The sequence below is a fragment of the Leuciscus leuciscus genome (genome assembly GCF_965113295.1).
Source record: "Leuciscus leuciscus genome assembly, chromosome: 8".
NCBI lineage: Eukaryota > Metazoa > Chordata > Actinopteri > Cypriniformes > Leuciscidae > Leuciscus > Leuciscus leuciscus.
The window spans coordinates 41482162-41500180 of record NC_138732.1 but is presented as its reverse complement, the minus strand read 5'-3'; the positions used below and the strand labels follow the sequence as shown (position 1 = coordinate 41500180).

Here is an 18019-nt window from a genome sequence, read left to right as displayed (position 1 = left end):
TCCCACTCGTCCGGATACCAGTCAATCTATTGCAATTGACATACTCACCAAATGTATTCCAACACTGTCTCGCATACCATTCCACCAACTCCATCTGCGCACTGGAAGCACGTCTGTCCTAGCTGTCTTCGGTTTTCTCCACCGCTCTGAATTGACTATCACATCTAACGTCGACTCAAATACCCATCCTTCAATCTCAGATTTACAGATCGTAGATATCGGAACCATATTTTCTTCATTAAACAAGTAGTAAACTGATCGAGCAAAAAGGTCACTTCGTTTACATTTTCAATCCGCCAACCCCCATCCAACTGTACAACTCGTTTTATTTACTGCAGTATAAACATTCAATGTTCAAATCCCCACTCGGCCCACATCAGAAGCGTTCAAAACCTACATCAGATCCAGCCGCTTCCACATCAAAACGCTCACCAAGCCATAATTAAATCATTCATTTCCATCACCTGCTGCGCTCCATCCATTATCACTCTCAGTACCAGTACCAAGTTCCAACCCACTTCCAGTATCATTTGGTTCACTGCGTTCAAGCTCGATACAATAAACATCTACAATACAGCGTATTTTTACAAACAATGGCAGGCTCCCCCGTTCGCACACGTAACGGCTCCTCGTTCAAGGGCCGGGCTCTGTCCCCCTTCCGAAGCGCTGATCGAGCCCTTCCGTTCGAATCGCAGTGAGAGTCTGCCCGTCTTAGTCGTCGTGGGACGGCCGCGCTCGTGTCGCTGTGTGGACTCCCCATTCGTCGGGCCGCGAGGGTTCTGTTCCCGTATCCCAGCCCCCTTCGAAGCGCCGGTCGAGCCCCCCGACAGAGTCCAGCGGGCGCCCTCCCTTCCGCTGGCGAGGCCTACCCATCCGATGCCGTGAGCATCCAAGTTCCCGTCGGGCGCTACGAGGGCCCTCCCAGTTGAATGGCTAAACTCTTTCTCAAATCATGCTCGTAAAAATCTTGCGTCATCGAGTTGACAGTTCAACTGCCGAATGGGCTTATCCGTCCGATGCCGTGAGCATCCAAGTTCCCGTCGGATGTCGCGAGAGCCCTCCCGGTCGAACAGTCAAGCTCGTTTTTAGTAAATACCTTCTCATGCCCTGCACTTTTTGGGGGGATTAATTCCACATTTTACGATTGCTGTCCTGCGCTCACCTGGCTTTTATGGGGGGGGGAGTACTCTGGGTTCGGGCTTAACTCCGAGCTCGGAGCCCTCCCCCCCGGACAGCACGCCAAATACGCATAAACTTATTGTACTAATTATATGTAGATGTGAACTCGTGAAATTATGTTTTATTAACAAAGTTCGGGAGGAGCAGGTTCAGATAATTAACCAAATTATGCTCAGCTGGAGATTAATCAGTAATCAACTCAATGACAGTATAAATTCACAGCAGACCTATCTCTGTTCATTGAAAGTTTGTCAGCATCCCTCCTCCACCCCATCTCCTCACTTCCAGTTCCATCTACACTTACCAACTGGGGGGAGTACTCTGGGTTCGAGCCTAACTCCGAGCTCGGAGCCCTCCCCCCCGGACAGCACGGCAAATACGCATAAACTTATTGTACTTATTATATGTAGATGTGAACTCGTGAAATTCTTTATATAGTGATTGCAAATGGAAATTATTGTAATCTTTATTCATACTTTTATTTACATTTAGATTGGTGTGCCTTATATACATAGCATCTTCTATCACCATGAAATCAAAATTGATGATTCTTCTTTTTTTAATGGAAAATTGCAGTTTTTATTATAAACTAGATGTACCGCATCGCGGTACAAAATATGACCGCCACTCAGGCCTGCACTGGCTTTCCACAAAAATAAATGACGTGGAGTAATTTGGCTGTATTGCGTGTTTATGTATATACCTAAAAAAAAGTAATTGTGCGTGCGTGCGTGCTTGTGTGTGTGTGGATTTGTATGTGTGTGAATGGGTGTGTGTCTGTGCGTGTGGATGTCAGTGTGTGTGCATGCTTGCGTTTGTTTGTATTCCTGCATGTGTGTGTGTGACAGTATCATCCTAAACCAGCAACCCTTCGCTCAACAGCACCATCTACAGGCCGATGAGTGTACAGTCACTAAATGTGCACATAAATGAATTTATTTTATACCACCCCATGGATGAAATTCTACAAAACTTAGCAGAGGATACCCCCAGAGGATGTCAAGTTAATCATACACATGAAATATGGTGCAGTTCTGAACATCTCCACTGAAGATAGGGGCGATTAAAGCAGAATAATATTGCATTTTCATTTTTTATGGGAGGGGCGCAAATCACAAATGAGTGATTATGGGCTAGGTTGATGTGGGCCCTTAAGAGCAACATACCATAAAAATTTCTTCATCCTCAGTGCCACGGTTCAGGTAGTTATTTAGGAAAAACAGCATTTTTTTGGGTTTGGGGGGGCCCAGCGCGGGGGGGGAGTGGCCCCCGGGGACCAAACGAAATTTTTCCTTAGAAGTCTAGTGGGGCTACATGCCCACCAAATTTCATGTTCCCCGGTGTTTCGGTGTCCCTGGTATCGTTGACGAAAAATTTAAGGGGGCCCCAGCGCGGGGGGGGGGAAGTGGCCCCCGGGGACCAAACGAAATTTTTCCGTAAAAGTCTAGTAGACCAACATACCATAAAAATGTCTTCATCCTCGGTGCCACGGTTCAGGTAGTTATTTAGGAAAAACTGCATTTTTGGGGGTTTGGGGGGGCCCAGCGCGGGGGGGGACCAAACGAAATTTTTCCTTAGAAGTCTAGTGGGGCTACATGCCCACCAAAATGCCCACCAAAATAAAAAATAAAAAACTTTGACAATCCCTATATGACCGGCTAGCTACGCTAGCGGCGGTCATAATAATTAATTTGTGCACATCTTCTTTTTTTTCTTTTTCTTTTTTTTTTACAACATGTTACTCGCATGAGAAAACAACAATAGCAAACCCTGATATAATGGACTTTATAGACAGCAAACATGCCTGGCGGCAGTTTCCCACTACATAAGTCATGCATGTCAGGCACAAATAAAATGTACGTACAGCTACAGATCCTTTGGATTCACAGTGGGAACATTTCTGTTGCTGCAAGGCAGCACATAATAATCCTTACCACTACACTCAACCTAACATACGCTTCTTATATTCTGTGAGCTACTGGAGACCCAGAATGAGATGTACTGTACCACTAAAAGGAGACAAACAAACCACTGGAAGGATTATTGTATTAAATTAAATTAAATATTAGCTTAAAAATTTGTTAGTTGCCTTAGTTTGTTGTCTTGTCAATCAGTTGTTGGAACCTCAGTTGAACCTTTGTCAACTCCGTGAATATTTAACACTGTCAGACACAGGTTTCTGTTAATTGTGAAAGAAATATATTTTATTATTTTCCATTTATTGTGTTAAAATATTTAAACATCAACTGAACTACATGATATGTCTGATTTACCTAAGAACCTTAGTTATATGTTTAATATTAAAAAGGAGGATAGGGAATTAAGTAATTTAGGAACTGGATTGTTCATAATAACCCTAACCCAGTAAATAATAAAAAAAATTTTTTTTCACTTTTACTGAGCACCATTATTACATAATTCAAGACTTTACACAGTTGTTGCATGAATCAGATTGAAATAGCATGCTTTTTAATGCGTCTGACAGAGTTGACCATTTAAGTTACGAAGTGAATACATGCACATTTTTTGAAAAAAAAAACATTTTCAAAAAAACTTGTTCCTTTACATGCATTAGCTGAGACCTTTGTCTATAAATATATCAGTTAGTGATGATGTATTACTAATTAATAAAAACTAACATCTAAAACATGTTGTGTCCCTTATCTCACTGAATCAGTGAAATACATGTATCTGAAATAAATAAAAAAACAGCTGCAAATGATAACTTCACACTCATTTGAAACTGACCTGTAGGATCCATTTTCATTAAATTATATATTTGTCCATTAGGTGGCGTTCTTAAATTGTATATTAAAGGGATACTCCACTTTTTTTGGAAATAGGCTCATTTTACAACTCTGGTGGTACCACTTTTAGCATAGCTTAGCATAGATCATTGAATGGGACAAGACCATTAGCATCTCTCTCAAAAAAATGACCAAAGAGTTTAGATATTTTTCCTATTTAAAACTTGACTCTTCTGTAGTTACATCATGTACTAAGACCGACGGAAAATGAAAAGTTGCGATTTTCTAGGCTGATATGGCTAGGAACTATACTCTCATTCCTGCGTAATAATCAAGAAACTTTGCTGCCGTACCATGAGTTCAGCAGGCGTAATGATATGACGCAGCGCCTGAAAATAGTCCCCAGCTCGGTAGACTATAGGGTTGACTATTTTCAGGCGCTGCGTCATATCATTACGCCATAGAGGCTTGAAATCGATGATCTCCAGAGATGTCGAGAGGGCGTTCAGATGTGCCAAAAACTCTGCAAAATTATAACTTGGTGGTCTGTAGATTACTGCAAGAAGTGCTTGTTTGGGGGCTTGTATCTTCAAAACCAAATATTCCAAGTCAGTAACATTCTGTATATACTGTACATCAGAGGACAAACTTGAAAGCTGTTCTTCACATAAATGGCCACTCCACCACCATTCTTGTTTGCCAAATGTACATAGTTTGTGTAGGATGCATGCCTGTTGCGTTTGTAGATTGTAGATGAGCAGGAACAGCTGAGCCTGACAGGTGTGTTTCAGTGAGGCACAAAACATCAGCCAAGAGAAGCTCATGGTGGCATTTTAAATCATCCATATGACACTCCAGTCCCTAAGTGTTATGATGAATGATTTTAAGAGCTGAATTCAGTTTGGAATCCTGTACAATATGTAGGATGGGCTGGATACTATGAAAATCCGCTTTTGGCATGTTCTCCAAGGAGGCACTTATTTCTGGATTACAGAAGATTTTATTCAGTCAGTAATGTGCAGTCCACTGAGTGATGTTGTTCTGCTGAGTGCAACGTATGCCATGCCTGATTCGAATATGTGCTTCAGAGATACAACAGCGCGATCAGTTGTCATTCCTCGCACTTTATGGATGGTGCATGCTAAAGCAAGCTTCATGGGAAATTGTCTTCGAATGCGATGTTTCTTTCCAGCAGTCACATTATCTAAATGAAGACCAATTAATTTAACCAATCCATCTCGGGTCGGAGCTGTTATTTTGGCCACCTGGCCAAAAGTGCCATTAACCAGTCCATCTTCCACATCAATATTTCTGGTTAGCATCACTCGTGCACCAATAGCAATCTGTAGTGTGTCAATAAGGTCACGACTGTCTCCTTTAAATGGTGCCGCTTGTCTTTTCATTTCTCCTGTTCGGGGATCTTTTTTGTAATCATGTGCATTTATGGTAATGATATTTGAAAAGCGAGCGGATATGGCTTCAGTGTTGTGATTGTCTACCTCTTTATTGGTTGTATAGATGTGCAATGCATCAGCTGGACACTCTTCAGGGAAGGATCTTATGACAGTTTCTAACATGCACCTGTCTGCATCATTCAGCTTCTCGTGCTTCTTTTTTACTCTGTCTGTTGAGCAGCTCAGCGTATGCAAGATCATCTCTCTGTCTCATGATCTGAGTCATAGTTATCATTTGAAAATGATCTGTCCAGAAGTCCAGCACATGGTCCTCATACACACAGAGTGGTTTTGCTCTTCCCACAGGTGGTAATTGATAATAATCTCCCACAGCTAATACAGATAAGCCACCAAAAGGTTTCTTGTTTCCATCATGAGACTTTACGTACAGCCAGTTTCTTTTGTCATAAACACCTTGCCTCTGAACCATTTCTTTGTGCCATTTTTTTACAGTAAGCCTTTCGCTTCCGAGTCTTGTTCAGTTTTTCTGTCTGCTTGATTGTCGATTGTGAATATTGGTGATTTGGAGCTGACAATGGCAATTGATCCTGTGACAGCATGCCATGAGAAGGTTCACTGAATGGTAAATTTTTATATCGGTCTTGATTCTGAGCGACGGTAGTTAGAACGTCCATTTAATCTTGATAAGTCAAGTGGGCTTGATCATTAGTGGATTAGGCTTCATTAATGGTAGTCTCAGATGGTTGTTGAACCGGATCTTGGACATACTGATGTGAGACATTAGCAGACCTCCATTGTTCATTGTTTGACAGAGCTGTGTTCTCAAAAGAGGTGGATGGTTGTACATCACGTTCAAGCATAGGTGTAGGTTTGATTTTGAGATTGGTGGGGACATCCCCGAAAGCTGAGGATCCAGGAAATGAATAGGATAATGCATTAGGTTTATTGCCAGACGTGGTATCTGCAGTGTTATTTATTCTGATAACGCTAAGACCTTAAAGAAAGCTGAAAAGGATTTGAAATTCCTGTAAACGGGAAAGAAATACAGGAATTGTTTGCAGACAAGAGGATTAGATGGAAGTACATCGTGGAGCGCGCCGCTTGGTGGGGTGGCATGTGGGAGCATTTGGTGAGATCGGTTAAGACGTGCCTACGTAAAGTACTGGGGAGGTCAATTTTGAGGAACTCCAAACCCTGATCTGTGAAGTGGAGGCTGTGATAATTCCCGCCCTCTTTCCTACCTGCACACAGATAGCAGTGAACCTTCGCCCCTCACACCTGCTCATTTCCTGACCGGACAAAGGATTACTACCCTTCCTTCCTATCCGTTACATGATTCCAGTTTGTTGAAAACGACTGCCATTCAGCTCAACAAGAGACTACAGTATCAGCAGAGGTTGGGTACTCATTTTTGGAATCGATGGAAGAAGGAGTATTTGATGGAACTTCGTTCTGCACACCATGTGAGTAACACATTTAAACAATCTACATTTAAAATTGGAGATGTTGTATTGATTCATGATTATAAACAACTCAAGCATATGTGGAAGATGGGACGGATTGACGAGACTTTCATGGGAAGAGACGGTAAAATCAGATCATGTGCTGTCCGATTGCCGTCTGGATTTGTGTTTAGGAGACCTGTACAATTACTCTACCCGTTAGAAGTGGATGAACATTGACTAACGACAAGTTCATCGGGCTGGAGTATGTTATGGCTATATTGCATGTCCCTAACAATTGTCGTTGCAGCTTATTTAGCTCTACAAATGGAGACGTCCCCCCAGTCAGTAAAGGGGTCATTATATAGTGTGAAGCACGTTTCCATATATGGACATACCCTGTTGAAGTGGGCGTGGTTCATTGGGGTTCCCCAGGATAAAGGAACCATGGATGCGGAGCGTGTGCGCGCACAAAGAGACTCCCTACTGCCTTTGTTCCCATTCCTCTTTCCCCGCGCAACTTAGAGTTGTATAGTAATAGGCAATAAATTGATTTCATGCATCAAGAAAACTCTTCTCGTCGGAATCTTTCCTTGTACTTAACACCAGGAGCAGCAGCAGCACCAGCACCAGGAGCACCAGCACCAGCACCAGGAGCACCAGCAGCACCAGGAGCATCAGCACCAGGAACACCAGCATCACTAGCACGAAGGCGGCGAGACAGAGAGGACGAGTTTTTGGACTTGATCAGAGAAGACATGCAACTACAGAGGGTGGCAGAGGCGAGGAGAGCACAGGAGAGTAGGAAGAGGATGGACAGGCTGTTTTCTCTTCTTGAGAGAATGAGAATGATATATTCTTGTTGAACTTTTTTCACTTATTTTTTAAAAGGAAAGAAAATCCTGTACATTATTTATTTTTATTCAACTTTAAATGTGTAAATAAAAGAGAATGAATTGGAAACCCACACTGATTCGAGGTATTCGAGGCTCATGTGCCCCGAAATCGCAAGATGTCGAGGTAAACAGTCCACTATAATTTAATTAGATACATATAATTTGGTAGTAAAAACATAGTGTTGCACATTTTATTGGTGCAAAGATGAGTATGATATGTGTAGGCCTATTTTGTACAACATTTGCAACTATTTTCATCACTTAATTAGAAGCATCACAATTTAAAATTTGTGTTTTATGTTAGTTACATAGCGACTACTGAACAGACATGTACATACGTTTTTTATTTTTATTATTATTATTTTTTTATGCAAAGTATTGAAAATATAATAAATAAAAACTCTATAAACACTTGAATTTTTTGCAAGCCTATAAGTGTGTTCAATCGAGTAATCAAAAGTTGAACACTTGGGCCAAATAGAGGAATATGTCATGCAAGTAGACAAGTGGTCAAGTGCAAAGACCGTAAGTGTGGGTATTTGGACAAGGCATTAGTCATAATACTAATTACGGTTATTATTACAACATCTGGTGTGAACGCAGTGCTCCGCTCCTCCAGACCTAATGAAACACACCTGAACAATCTAATCAAGGTCTTCAAGATTAGGCTACTAGAAAGCTACACGCAGGTGAGTTTCATCAGGGTTGGAGTTACCCAGACCTCCTTGGATCTTTAAAAACGCGTTTTCAGAAAATTGTATACAGTGATTCAGCAGCACGTGTTTGCATTGGAGTATTGTGTGCCTCACTGTCGCTACTGACTGATTCAGCGTGTTTTCCAGCAGAGCTCATTGTGAGATCACAGGTCGAGAGGATGACAGCTCGAGTGTACTGCTGGTTGAGTGTTGTTTTATTGTGCCTGTCTGCATGTTTGTGTACAACACACGCCGGAGTCGCAGGTGAGAAGATCTTTTAGCTTCATTACACAGTCTGAAGAAATGCATAAATGAATGCCTTACAAAATATGACTTTTGAACATGTAGCTACAGTATATTTAGTTGCAATAGTAAACTTATGAAAAACATATTAACTGTCCATGTCTCCTATCTGCTTGTATTACACACCTCGCTACTCTTTGTCTTTAAAACTGATTGACAATTTAGTGATAAATGTATTCTTGATGTTTTTTTTTTTTAAGCAGATAAATATGCATATTTTCAAGTTTGAGACCTATAAAGTTTGAGAAGTGTCTCAAGCCCCCGCCACAAGTGTCTTCTATAATTCTTTTGTCATCCTACTCCATGACAAAAATACCTGAAATTTAGCACATATAGTAGTTTCACAGAATAGCTTTACACAAATATAGATGATAAATATTTAAAATACAATTCACTCTGTAATACTTGATATTCATGATTGGAGAAAGGACAGACTAAAGATGACTCTATATCCCTCCAGTGAAGTCTGCGGCGGAACCTCCAAAGCCTGCCGTGAAGCCTGCCGTGAAGCCTGCGGCGGGACCGCCAAAGCCTGCAGTGAAGTCTGCAGCGGAACCTGTGAAGCCTGCCGTGAAGCCTGCGGCGGAACCTCCAAAGCCTGCATTGAAGCCTGCGGCTGAACCGCCAAAGCAGCCTGAGTGGGACGGAGACCATGACGGCCACCGCGGTCACGGTCACCATGATGGCCACCGTCATCACGGCCATCACGGTCACCGCGGTCGTGGTCGTGGTCGCGGTCACGGTCACCATGATGGCCAATCTAAGTCATGACGTTGATTTTGCCGAACCTATGCTGCAGTTCTTTTACAGATCAATTCAGTGCTTTATTTGTATGGAATGTTCCCTGTTTATCACCAAATAAATCGTTTAATGAAATATTTTTGCTTGATTGGAGTTTTTGGTAAAAGTATTTCTCTTTCTGTTGACTACATGTGGTTATCCTCTGTGTCGACAGAGAAGTGTTTCATCCTCCATATAGTCAAGGAAGTTGGTTTATCCTCTCTAATCAGGGAAGGTTGTGTTAATGTTATCCTCTGCAATGCCAGAGAAGAGTCATTCTCTGTAAAGTAAGGGAAGATTTATCCTCTGCTCAATCAGGGAAGGTTAACTGCTTTTACAGTTCATGTTAACCCTCTGAGGTCTGAGCTGTTTTCTGGCCCTGGAGGTGTTCTGACATGCTCTGACATTTGTGTTTTTTTCTGTTACTTGTGACATTTTCATGGCTAAAGTCTGATTACACTGTATTCAGCACAAACTCTGCTACAATAATATATCAGCAGCATGTATGTAAAAGTTTGTAGTTTTGAGATAATGACATTTATGCGTGGTTTGTGAAAATACCCAAAAAAATTCTCACTGAAACAAGGCCATGAAACCCATACTGATTATTTCTTCACAAGACTTTTGAAAATTGTATGACGTAGCCTAGAATATTTGCTCCAAAACTATGTGAAAATCACCCTGACTGCTCATTCAGATAAGACAATATATTGATTTTAAATTTCTAAGACGTGTTTTGTGTGAAAAAGCCTTATGCGAAAAGGCGTGATCATCTCATGAATAGGGGAGAGTGGGGTAAAGTGAGACATTTTTTACATTTGTTCCCCTCTAAGCGAGCTAAAATGATATATCAGTCAAATTTACACATTTCCCATTAATTCAGGATGTTTCCTAGCAATGGAAATTATTAGAATGTATTCAGGACGAAGGGCAGTGAAAATATGATTGTTTTTAAAAAAGTGGTCTTGTGTCTCACTTTACCCCAGCTTAGGGGTAAACTGAGACAGACCAGAGAAATCAAGGGGGTAAAGTGAACCAGCTGGGGGTAAACTGATCCACTTACTTTTTCCACTCTGAAACTTCCATAACAACACATGTTGTAACAGTAAGAATCTTGACAGCTAGCTTGACAACCACACATTCCAGAACTAATGTCGGACTAGTAACAGAATCATGACCCACCGGTGCGCATCCAAGTGAAGGTGCAACGCCCTTGGCGTGCTAAGGGTGAAAGGCACACTGGAGGAAATTCCTCCTAAAAAATGTCCAAATTATTGTGATACATTTGGAAAACTCAATGCAGTCAGACCTCCCCTGGCCAGCCCAGGAAGGGTGGCCCGTCCTGAGCCAGATTCGGATTTGTCCGCCACCACTGGAGCTCCGTCTTGAGCAAAGTCGGTCCTAAAACGGACCTTTGGGTCTTTGTGGAGGAGGGACAATGCTCCGCTCAGACAAGGAACATGGACTAGACGTGGTGGTCAGACCGGATGGGGAAACAGCCTGACCCAGCCCAGGGAAAGTGCACTTTGTGCGGGCGAAACTTCCAGTAAATAGGGTCTGGTTTGGACACCCAGTCCCTCGGTGCCAGGGCGTGCACACCGGTGAATGTGCACCGTCCTGGGTGAGCTAGGGGTGAAAGACACACTGGAGGATATTCCTCCTTGTAAAAATGTCCAAAAATATCTTGTATTTGAAGAAGAGCTCCATGCTCGCAGACCTCCCGGGCCAGCCCCAGGGAGGGTGGGTCATCTCCAGTCAAAGTCAGATCCGTACACCTGCTGGCAACCACGGACGCTCGGGGTGTTGTAGAGGAGGGAGACGACACTCTTATCGGACTAGGTAATGGAAAACAGGCGCCTCCGGGTTGCCTGGGGCCCAGGGGAGCACACCCTCTCCTTCGGGCCGTCAAGTCGGGGTGCCCAGTCGGTTGGGGCTTCGGACGCACCCGGGGATGGAGCAGCTTGCTCCTCCCCGATTTGCGCGTTGACCTCGGGAGACTAAGATGGCCCATCTGAAACGGATGTCCGCAAAGATGGCAGCGGGCGCGTCGGGAGGCTTGGATTAGTTGGGGCCCCCCTGGCATGTCTTAAGAGCCAAACTTTGCTCTGCGCCTCCCCCCGCTTTGAAAGCACCCTTCCCGGTTACGGCCTCGATCCAGATGCCTCCTGCCCCTGCCCCCGGTGGATGGTTCCTCATGCGCCCTATGAGTGGCCGTGTTGTCTCGAGCCTAGGCCCGAGTGGAGTGAGACCCGTGTGTAGGGAGCCTGCGCATCGCGGTTCACTGTCCGGGGCTTCTCGGTTGATCCCAAAGGTAAAACATATGCATGTCGAACAGTCGGTCTGGGTAAACGGCGAAGCGACTCCAGGGGGTTGAGACACCCCTGGAGAAAAAGCGGTGGAGGAAGGTCCTCCTCCGAAAACAAAAATGGACAGTGTCCGTGAGGTTGCAGATGGACGAGATTCCCATGCTGACTTTACTCCCTAGCAGGCTCCCAGGGAGAGTGCGAAGCTCCTGTCGGAGCGACCTCGGTCCTAAAACGGACCTTGGGGGTTTTGTCGAGGAGGGGACAAAAGCTCCATTCGGACAAGGTGAGACGGAGAAGGTGCTCCACCTCTTTGCCTAAGCTACTGCACCCCAGGCTACTGATTTTACTTCCCCCCTTCTTTTTTTTCTTTATGAATCTTAGGAGGCTTGACTTGTCAATATTACTCTCTCTTGCAGCTGCTCTTATAGACTTCTTTCCTTCCTTGACCTTAGCGGCTGCACTCTCCATCTCCTCGAGGGCAGTTTTGCCCCAGGTTTTCTTCCTGGTGTATTGCCTTGGCATGATGGCTTTTCTATTATGTTTATGACATTAAAAATAAAACATATGTCATGTAATATTACATTAAAATATGTTTAAGACTAAACTTAACTTGTGCCTCATGTCTCACTTTACCCCACAGCATTTGTCTCACTTTACCCCACCGCCACATTTTAGAAAAAAACGATCTCTCTTAGCAATTCAGGCTTATCTTCAGCTAGCATCATCACATGGTTTTATATGTTGGTAGTTCATCAACATGTATGATATACGTTTTTTTACCTGAATCAATTTGCTTTGGCACAACAGTTGATTAAGTTGAAAGCAAGAAAATTTACTTTTACATGCAAAAAAAATTTTTGGGTGAAAAAAACATGCTTACGACAGCACCATGAGGTCCTCTCCTTCATGGCCAAGGGGAAATGGAAGGGGCTTGAAAACATAATGGTCATATGACCACAATTGTGTTCCATTGCCTAGATATAGGGGGTGTCTCACATTACTGACCTGTAGGATCCATTTTCATTAAATTATATATTTGTCCATTAGGTGGCGTTCTTAAATTGTATATTAAAGGGATACTCCACTTTTTTTGGAAATAGGCTCATTTTACAACTCTGGTGGTACCACTTTTAGCATAGCTTAGCATAGATCATTGAATGGGACAAGACCATTAGCATCTCTCTCAAAAAAATGACCAAAGAGTTTAGATATTTTTCCTATTTAAAACTTGACTCTTCTGTAGTTACATCATGTACTAAGACCGACGGAAAATGAAAAGTTGCGATTTTCTAGGCTGATATGGCTAGGAACTATACTCTCATTCCTGCGTAATAATCAAGAAACTTTGCTGCCGTACCATGAGTTCAGCAGGCGTAATGATATGACGCAGCGCCTGAAAATAGTCCCCAGCTCGGTAGACTATAGGGTTGACTATTTTCAGGCGCTGCGTCATATCATTACGCCATAGAGGCTTGAAATCGATGATCTCCAGAGATGTCGAGAGGGCGTTCAGATGTGCCAAAAACTCTGCAAAATTATAACTTGGTGGTCTGTAGATTACTGCAAGAAGTGCTTGTTTGGGGGCTTGTATCTTCAAAACCAAATATTCCAAGTCAGTAACATTCTGTATATACTGTACATCAGAGGACAAACTTGAAAGCTGTTCTTCACATAAATGGCCACTCCACCACCATTCTTGTTTGCCAAATGTACATAGTTTGTGTAGGATGCATGCCTGTTGCGTTTGTAGATTGTAGATGAGCAGGAACAGCTGAGCCTGACAGGTGTGTTTCAGTGAGGCACAAAACATCAGCCAAGAGAAGCTCATGGTGGCATTTTAAATCATCCATATGACACTCCAGTCCCTAAGTGTTATGATGAATGATTTTAAGAGCTGAATTCAGTTTGGAATCCTGTACAATATGTAGGATGGGCTGGATACTATGAAAATCCGCTTTTGGCATGTTCTCCAAGGAGGCACTTATTTCTGGATTACAGAAGATTTTATTCAGTCAGTAATGTGCAGTCCACTGAGTGATGTTGTTCTGCTGAGTGCAACGTATGCCATGCCTGATTCGAATATGTGCTTCAGAGATACAACAGCGCGATCAGTTGTCATTCCTCGCACTTTATGGATGGTGCATGCTAAAGCAAGCTTCATGGGAAATTGTCTTCGAATGCGATGTTTCTTTCCAGCAGTCACATTATCTAAATGAAGACCAATTAATTTAACCAATCCATCTCGGGTCGGAGCTGTTATTTTGGCCACCTGGCCAAAAGTGCCATTAACCAGTCCATCTTCCACATCAATATTTCTGGTTAGCATCACTCGTGCACCAATAGCAATCTGTAGTGTGTCAATAAGGTCACGACTGTCTCCTTTAAATGGTGCCGCTTGTCTTTTCATTTCTCCTGTTCGGGGATCTTTTTTGTAATCATGTGCATTTATGGTAATGATATTTGAAAAGCGAGCGGATATGGCTTCAGTGTTGTGATTGTCTACCTCTTTATTGGTTGTATAGATGTGCAATGCATCAGCTGGACACTCTTCAGGGAAGGATCTTATGACAGTTTCTAACATGCACCTGTCTGCATCATTCAGCTTCTCGTGCTTCTTTTTTACTCTGTCTGTTGAGCAGCTCAGCGTATGCAAGATCATCTCTCTGTCTCATGATCTGAGTCATAGTTATCATTTGAAAATGATCTGTCCAGAAGTCCAGCACATGGTCCTCATACACACAGAGTGGTTTTGCTCTTCCCACAGGTGGTAATTGATAATAATCTCCCACAGCTAATACAGATAAGCCACCAAAAGGTTTCTTGTTTCCATCATGAGACTTTACGTACAGCCAGTTTCTTTTGTCATAAACACCTTGCCTCTGAACCATTTCTTTGTGCCATTTTTTTACAGTAAGCCTTTCGCTTCCGAGTCTTGTTCAGTTTTTCTGTCTGCTTGATTGTCGATTGTGAATATTGGTGATTTGGAGCTGACAATGGCAATTGATCCTGTGACAGCATGCCATGAGAAGGTTCACTGAATGGTAAATTTTTATATCGGTCTTGATTCTGAGCGACGGTAGTTAGAACGTCCATTTAATCTTGATAAGTCAAGTGGGCTTGATCATTAGTGGATTAGGCTTCATTAATGGTAGTCTCAGATGGTTGTTGAACCGGATCTTGGACATACTGATGTGAGACATTAGCAGACCTCCATTGTTCATTGTTTGACAGAGCTGTGTTCTCAAAAGAGGTGGATGGTTGTACATCACGTTCAAGCATAGGTGTAGGTTTGATTTTGAGATTGGTGGGGACATCCCCGAAAGCTGAGGATCCAGGAAATGAATAGGATAATGCATTAGGTTTATTGCCAGACGTGGTATCTGCAGTGTTATTTATTCTGATAACGCTAAGACCTTAAAGAAAGCTGAAAAGGATTTGAAATTCCTGTAAACGGGAAAGAAATACAGGAATTGTTTGCAGACAAGAGGATTAGATGGAAGTACATCGTGGAGCGCGCCGCTTGGTGGGGTGGCATGTGGGAGCATTTGGTGAGATCGGTTAAGACGTGCCTACGTAAAGTACTGGGGAGGTCAATTTTGAGGAACTCCAAACCCTGATCTGTGAAGTGGAGGCTGTGATAATTCCCGCCCTCTTTCCTACCTGCACACAGATAGCAGTGAACCTTCGCCCCTCACACCTGCTCATTTCCTGACCGGACAAAGGATTACTACCCTTCCTTCCTATCCGTTACATGATTCCAGTTTGTTGAAAACGACTGCCATTCAGCTCAACAAGAGACTACAGTATCAGCAGAGGTTGGGTACTCATTTTTGGAATCGATGGAAGAAGGAGTATTTGATGGAACTTCGTTCTGCACACCATGTGAGTAACACATTTAAACAATCTACATTTAAAATTGGAGATGTTGTATTGATTCATGATTATAAACAACTCAAGCATATGTGGAAGATGGGACGGATTGACGAGACTTTCATGGGAAGAGACGGTAAAATCAGATCATGTGCTGTCCGATTGCCGTCTGGATTTGTGTTTAGGAGACCTGTACAATTACTCTACCCGTTAGAAGTGGATGAACATTGACTAACGACAAGTTCATCGGGCTGGAGTATGTTATGGCTATATTGCATGTCCCTAACAATTGTCGTTGCAGCTTATTTAGCTCTACAAATGGAGACGTCCCCCCAGTCAGTAAAGGGGTCATTATATAGTGTGAAGCACGTTTCCATATATGGACATACCCTGTTGAAGTGGGCGTGGTTCATTGGGGTTCCCCAGGATAAAGGAACCATGGATGCGGAGCGTGTGCGCGCACAAAGAGACTCCCTACTGCCTTTGTTCCCATTCCTCTTTCCCCGCGCAACTTAGAGTTGTATAGTAATAGGCAATAAATTGATTTCATGCATCAAGAAAACTCTTCTCGTCGGAATCTTTCCTTGTACTTAACACCAGGAGCAGCAGCAGCACCAGCACCAGGAGCACCAGCACCAGCACCAGGAGCACCAGCAGCACCAGGAGCATCAGCACCAGGAACACCAGCATCACTAGCACGAAGGCGGCGAGACAGAGAGGACGAGTTTTTGGACTTGATCAGAGAAGACATGCAACTACAGAGGGTGGCAGAGGCGAGGAGAGCACAGGAGAGTAGGAAGAGGATGGACAGGCTGTTTTCTCTTCTTGAGAGAATGAGAATGATATATTCTTGTTGAACTTTTTTCACTTATTTTTTAAAAGGAAAGAAAATCCTGTACATTATTTATTTTTATTCAACTTTAAATGTGTAAATAAAAGAGAATGAATTGGAAACCCACACTGATTCGAGGTATTCGAGGCTCATGTGCCCCGAAATCGCAAGATGTCGAGGTAAACAGTCCACTATAATTTAATTAGATACATATAATTTGGTAGTAAAAACATAGTGTTGCACATTTTATTGGTGCAAAGATGAGTATGATATGTGTAGGCCTATTTTGTACAACATTTGCAACTATTTTCATCACTTAATTAGAAGCATCACAATTTAAAATTTGTGTTTTATGTTAGTTACATAGCGACTACTGAACAGACATGTACATACGTTTTTTATTTTTATTATTATTATTTTTTTATGCAAAGTATTGAAAATATAATAAATAAAAACTCTATAAACACTTGAATTTTTTGCAAGCCTATAAGTGTGTTCAATCGAGTAATCAAAAGTTGAACACTTGGGCCAAATAGAGGAATATGTCATGCAAGTAGACAAGTGGTCAAGTGCAAAGACCGTAAGTGTGGGTATTTGGACAAGGCATTAGTCATAATACTAATTACGGTTATTATTACAACATCTGGTGTGAACGCAGTGCTCCGCTCCTCCAGACCTAATGAAACACACCTGAACAATCTAATCAAGGTCTTCAAGATTAGGCTACTAGAAAGCTACACGCAGGTGAGTTTCATCAGGGTTGGAGTTACCCAGACCTCCTTGGATCTTTAAAAACGCGTTTTCAGAAAATTGTATACAGTGATTCAGCAGCACGTGTTTGCATTGGAGTATTGTGTGCCTCACTGTCGCTACTGACTGATTCAGCGTGTTTTCCAGCAGAGCTCATTGTGAGATCACAGGTCGAGAGGATGACAGCTCGAGTGTACTGCTGGTTGAGTGTTGTTTTATTGTGCCTGTCTGCATGTTTGTGTACAACACACGCCGGAGTCGCAGGTGAGAAGATCTTTTAGCTTCATTACACAGTCTGAAGAAATGCATAAATGAATGCCTTACAAAATATGACTTTTGAACATGTAGCTACAGTATATTTAGTTGCAATAGTAAACTTATGAAAAACATATTAACTGTCCATGTCTCCTATCTGCTTGTATTACACACCTCGCTACTCTTTGTCTTTAAAACTGATTGACAATTTAGTGATAAATGTATTCTTGATGTTTTTTTTTTTTAAGCAGATAAATATGCATATTTTCAAGTTTGAGACCTATAAAGTTTGAGAAGTGTCTCAAGCCCCCGCCACAAGTGTCTTCTATAATTCTTTTGTCATCCTACTCCATGACAAAAATACCTGAAATTTAGCACATATAGTAGTTTCACAGAATAGCTTTACACAAATATAGATGATAAATATTTAAAATACAATTCACTCTGTAATACTTGATATTCATGATTGGAGAAAGGACAGACTAAAGATGACTCTATATCCCTCCAGTGAAGTCTGCGGCGGAACCTCCAAAGCCTGCCGTGAAGCCT

General features: G+C 42.5%; 1 long non-coding RNA gene across 1 annotated transcript in view; it reads right to left on the bottom strand.

The window, feature by feature from the left end:
• LOC309505166 overlaps positions 1-18019 on the bottom strand; it is a 172453-nt gene that overhangs the window by 138656 nt on the left and 15778 nt on the right. The gene's annotated exons all lie outside the window — the stretch shown is intronic.